Source organism: Mastigoproctus giganteus, chromosome 10, assembly GCF_048544385.1.
Source record: "Mastigoproctus giganteus isolate SK-2022 chromosome 10, ASM4854438v1, whole genome shotgun sequence".
NCBI classification, from domain to species: Eukaryota; Metazoa; Arthropoda; class Arachnida; order Uropygi; family Thelyphonidae; genus Mastigoproctus; species Mastigoproctus giganteus.
The window spans coordinates 34,939,405-34,945,891 of NC_143584.1; positions in this window are offsets into that span (position 1 = coordinate 34,939,405).

Below are 6,487 nucleotides of genomic sequence, written 5' to 3' on the forward strand. Positions count from 1 at the left end.
GAAGTATCTATAAAAAAGGGGAATAGCAGAACCCGAACGTCTTTGAGGCACAGAGTGGAGAGACTTTGTAAGACACCATTAATTAACGTGACTATCCTGTCCTGTGATATGTAAAAGTATTTTTGCTATGACTACCAAACGAGGGTTTAAGTTATCTCCAGCCTCGTTCTGTTGTGTTTGGATATTATATAAGTCCGAGGCAGGGAAAGCATGGCATCGTTAGTGCCATAACGTTTAGCAGTGCATATGAAGCCTAGTTTGGAATGCTTATGGGAGATTAAAACAAGTTTTAGGCACCACATTTCCCTTGTAGTTGCAAGTCAACATTAGAGGGATGGTTTTGTAGTAGTTATGAGTGTACATACTTTTGCTATACCTGGAATATGGAGCAAGCCCACAAGCCATCATGATGACTGCTAAGTTTGTACTGCTGATATATAGAAATTTTAAAGTCTGTGGATTGAAAAGGTGTAATGTATCCCAACATACTATCTTCTACTGCTTCGGTGCTACACAATGAAATCTGCCAGTTTCCAATCCACCTTCAAGAGAAGACACTTCAGAACTGGCTTATGAATTTAGTGAACAGGATAATTAGGATTATACCTCAGAAACCTGTTCATGTAAAGAGGCACATTTCCCTAGTCAGCAAGAACTGGATGACTTTGTGAGGGACTTCATTTTAACCAAATGCAAAGCAGAGTTTCTGACATCTTGTTTAAAACAGTGGAATCTACTATATTCCAGCTGCAAGATTTTCCACATACAGAATACATGTCACTTATGCAGGTTTTTACACTGTTGCAAAATCCCTGTACTATTAATTTGATCTGATCATTGACAGTTCAAGCTGGTATTTCCTGGTGGAAATATACATCCGTCGATTTCTTTTGCCTATTATATTCATATTAAAGAAGACTACAGAAATGTGAAGCATATGTTAAAGAAGATTATGCATGACCTTAATAAACGGGATGTCTCCGGGGACTTCAAGATGCTGGGGTTCCTCTTGAGTTTTAAAGATGGTTTCACTAAGTTTCCTTAGCTTTTCTGCCTCTGGGACAGCGGAGCAATAGATCAGCACAATGGGGGAAGAGACTGACTTCCCGAATTCCAAATCAAGCTGAGACTTGTCAAACAACTTGTTAAAGCATTGGATCCTCAAAATAGCATTTTCAAACATGTACTGTCTATGTTTTCAAAATTATCTGATGCAAAAGTGAAAGGTGGCACATTTACAAGACCACAAGTAAAGTAGATGTTGGCTTCACAATGATTAGAAGACAAAATGACTGACGCTGAGCGAAATGCCTAGCATTCGTTTCGCCATATAGTGAATGACTTTCTTGGTAACATTAAGAGTGAAAATTACGGAATATTGGGATGCAGAACGTCAATCAAATCCCATTAGTTGCACTCTCACCTCGAATTTTTCATATCGAATCTGGGCGATGTGAATGACGAGCATGGGGAGAGATTCCACCAAACCATACAGTCAATGCAAAAGAAATATCGAGGAAGGCGAGATTATGGGCGTCTAAAGGTTGTTTTTAGTTCAGGAAAAGTGTACTGACCACAAAAGACAAATATGTTCAAATATACATTTTTAAGGTAATTTTTTCGATAACCCGATGAAGGTGTATACGTTTTTAATTTGTGATTTTTTTTTTTTTTAGCTTGTTCACTTGAAACAAAAATTAATACTCTGTTCTGTATAGAAGATAAGTGTTAATTAAGTCTGATACAGTATTAGAGTACATTCATTTTTTCATTTTTTGGCACTTTAATGCTATGCAAAAATTATGATCATATTCGAAATCAGCATATCCAAAATCATGAAAAAAAAAAAATAATAATAATAAATAAATAAAAATAAGTTAAGAAATGCAGATTCAACAAAACCATTTTGAAAATTTATTAAATAGTATTATCTATATTATATTTATACGTATACCATACACTGAGCGGCTACTTTATTAGATACACGGACCCTTTTCATGAAATTACGTGCTCCTTCATAACAGTATCATGTTCGTTCCATGAGACAGACATGAAGAAAGCGGGCAGATACGTAGAAATGCTGCTGTATGTGTGCAGTTCAGTGCCAGCATGAAGAAGACGATTCCAGAGACACACTGGTAAGACTATCTCGGAAAACGCAACACTGTTGGGGATTTCATTTACGAATGTGTCTCGGTTTTATCGAGATTAGTCTAATAACCAGAAAACATGCAGCCAACGGCATACCTGATTTCTTGTTTCCAAGAAATTAGGTCTATCCACAACTGTCCAATTTGCAACAACTGTGGAAAGCAATTCTGTGAACGTGGAGCAACATCGCTGTGGCACGGTTTCAACACCTCGTTGAGCCCACGACACAATGAATCCAAGCTGTTCTGATACCTAAAAGGGAATTACCCACTAAGGTAGGCGTAGCTAATAGTAACCACTGAGTGTACTTAAATCTTTACGATGCCTAATGTAAACCATATTTTAGATTAAAATATTTTTCCTAAAAGGGAATGTTAACGTTTTAGTTTTCACTTTTAATTTTTAATATTTTGCACATATAACATCAAATAAAGTGAAATCACGATTAAAATTTGCAAATTATAATTACTAAGTGCGCCTGAGCTGATTCATAATATGGCCACGGGATTTAAAAGTGATAAAAATGTAACTGTAACCACAAATATCACTACGAGAGGTGAAGCACTGAATATAAGCTAAAGTATATGGTTATCTAATTTATTCTGAAATGTGAGAACCTGTTTGACAAAAGATGACTGAACCAGGCCAAAATTATCAATACTTTTCTATATTTATAACGATCTCTGTGATGTGATCAGAGCATATTTTTATATAATTACTTGAACTAACCCAAGTAAGATCATACCACTATTCACATAAGGTACAAAGAGATGTTGTAAATAACACAGGCCAACGAGTATTTTTAATCCGAAAGAAAAAATAACTAGACTAGATAGATCGTTAGACGCTGATCCCAAATTTGTTTTCGGTTTCCCTCTAGAATGTCTAAATTTTATGATTAAACCGATTACATGAACATGATGATACAGATCATCAAGTTCATGTAATCGGTCAAACTACGAACATAATCATAATTTATTTATTTACTATTATTACCATTTATATGTTTATATTTACGTACTTGTTTGAATATATCTATATCGTTGTTATTTCATAACTGAATTAAACAATGTTCGTGCCGTTCATGCCTATGGATAGTCGTTCTAGCACAGACCATTACATCAAACGTGACTGGCCTTAATATAAATTGTTCCAGGTAAGATCCGGTAAATTACCGAAACACATTCATCGTCATGCATCCATAATGTAAAATTTATCTCATTATTATAAAGATTATTTTTCGGAAAAAATACCAGTTATGCTTTGGTCGTCCTCTAGGTGACCGAAATAAGCGTGGGTACCACATGCTATGCTATTTTGTGCCGCTTGTTTGAATTGATTACGTGACTAGTTGAACAAAAGGAAAAATAGATGCCATTTGACAAACCCATGATATGGAGAGAACCAAAAAGACCACGATGGTGATTGTTACTTTTGTGATACAGTATGAATATTTTCGTGATAATGTATGACTGTAATTGGATTTTAAGCGAAGAATAAGTACAAGATTGTTTATCCGAACCACCTGGATTCAGTGATGAGACCAATCCCTCACGATGACAGTATGCCAATTCCGGTTCCTCCACAGCATGAACTAAATTCTTTACAACACAAAATGGAACGAGATTAAGGTGCGATTGGCGGAGACCTATGAACTTCAGCCGATCCTGAGTTCACAACCGACGAAGAGGCAGAGCTGTTTACCTAATGATGAGCTGAATGACCTCAATAGAGATCTAGCCCTATCAAAAGCCGAACCTCGCGCCTCTAGACTAAAGCAGAAACACCTGCTTAATGGGCATGCAAGGAGGGTTCACAAAATATTGTCTTTCCTCACGCCTATGTCGTTCTAGCCCAGACCATTACATCAAACGTTACCTCAAAGAAGCACATATGAGCTAGGAACAAGTCGTGCAGTAGTGTTCCATTAATGGACCCAATGAAGATTTTCTTTCCATCTCTCCAATTAAACGTGACCCAATTAAGAGTTTTGTAAAATCGATAGGTAAGATGAATTCTAGAGGATTTCATTAATTAAGTGAGAAATTTCCAAAGATCAGTGCTGTGAAAATGAAAAGGGGGATTTTTGAGAATCAGAAAGCTTCTATATGATGAAAACTTTGAAAAATGCCACAAGCGGCTTTCCAAAAGAATCCAAAAGTGGATCCTTTTTTTGGATAAACCACAAGTCTCCCGTATGTAAACATCGAGTTCAGAAATTGCTCGGATGAATAAAAAGAAACTGGATATGGTAAGTTACTGGAATTTATTTCTTGCACTCGCATTTGGACTTCTTTCTCGTAAACCTGGCACGATGAACAAGGGGGAACAATTTCATTAAGACATAACGTCGATGAAAAACCGCTACCAATGTTTCTAGAACGAACATACGTTGGCACGCTACTGCAACATTCTAGACAAAGTTTACCAAAGGAAATCATCCGCAGAAAATTTTTAAATTGTACATATCTTTGTTTACAACAGGGCACTGTTTTATTTTAACTATGGATATAAAGTGTATTGGATAGTGGCGTAACTAGAGTGAGGGCAGGTGGGGCACGTGCCCTGGACGCCAAATTTGGGGGACGACTTCTTATGGTTAAAAAATGCAAAAATTCCAAAGTTTTCAGGGGGCACCATTTGTTATTTCCCCTAGGCACCATCAACCCTAGTTACGCCACTAGTATTGGGTTTAAACTTTAAAGTGATAAAAATATAATTGTAACCAGTGTCTCGTGTGTTTTGTAATGAAATAATTTTAATTCACTTATACTGATATTACAAGCAGTCATATTATGAAAACTACATGTGCTAAGGGGGGGAAAAAAACGAAAAACATATTTGATAAAAAAAAAAAGTTTCATTTTCTGAACAGTGTAATTATAAGCATAATGGCACTTCTGAAGCTATTAAGACGAAAATCAAAAGTAAAAATCAGAAAAGCATGCTCTCTGTGAAAAACACAAATGGACAATAAAAAAGAAACCATAATACATCAAAATAAGTAAACCCATCGACACGAAATTTTGTTATAAAGATTTCCTAAAATATTCTAAGCATTGAAATTTTGAAATGGATCAGAGCTCCTGTTCCAAATTTATAGCAATATTTCAGTATGGAAAAATTGGGAGGGAATGCTAGGAAATAGGAATCGAACTTAGAAACGTCCGAAGGGCAACAGAATACATGTTTAAAATTTGGTAGCAATCCGGATTTTCCGTGTCGATTTTTGTATTATGTTTTACCGATTTGGGGGGTGGGGGGGAACGACGGACCTGAAATTTTCCCAAGGACCAACCGAAGTACACAGGTTTAAAATTTGGTCTAGATCGGAATTTTTCCTCTAGAGTAATACGAACGAGAAATGTACTTTCATTTATTATCAATAGATTACTGTGGTATGGGGTGGGAGGGCAGGGGAGGCTATGACCGATCTTAAAAGCTTTCCAGGGACCAATGAAACATACGAGTATGTTGAAAATGTGATATCGATTGAACTTTTTCTTATTAAGTAATGTCTGAACGTCTCAAGGTTCTAAGATAATACGATCCTTCCTAAGAAAACATACCTAATCCATCCAAAGGTAATATAACATACAATAACATAAGATACAATAACATACATAATCCATCTTAAGATAACATACAGTATTTCCGTACACGATAGGTATGGAAATACTGTATGATAAAAAGAAAAATAATTGCCGGCTTTCCATTTATCCGATTTTTATGAAATTTGGATTGCTCGAAAAACTTTATATATGAACCAAACAAAAAATTTCATGAAAATTCGTCCATGGTGTTCTCCCATTACATGCGGATAGGTGCTTATGCATATATGCTAAAGCGGCAAAAAAGTTATCGTGAGGGGAACCAAACAATACTAGCATTTTTTTTTTTTTTTTTTGATAGGCATTTCTGATAGTTTAAGAAGTAATATTGACAATATCAATGATTAAAACAATTAAAATATCAGATTAAGAAAAAGAGAAAACTTATTAAATTAATCTGAATTACTTTACGGCCTTATAATTAATTGTTTAAAACGTTTATTTATTTTTATTGTAAAAAGTATAATTTGAACATAAATAAGAAATAATGGCAGTGTAAGTTCTTAACGACTTCCTTATTGTCTCCATAAATCGCAAACCCACTCAAAGCATTCAATTAAATAATACACTATAGTAAAATAAAACCATTACAAAGACTATTTATCTGGATGCTTGAGATCATCTCTTATCTATATAAACATAGCTTCCGCTGATAAATTATGAATTAATTTACCAAGGACCCCAATAAAAACGTTAGAACACATCATATGTAGCCATTCTTCCCT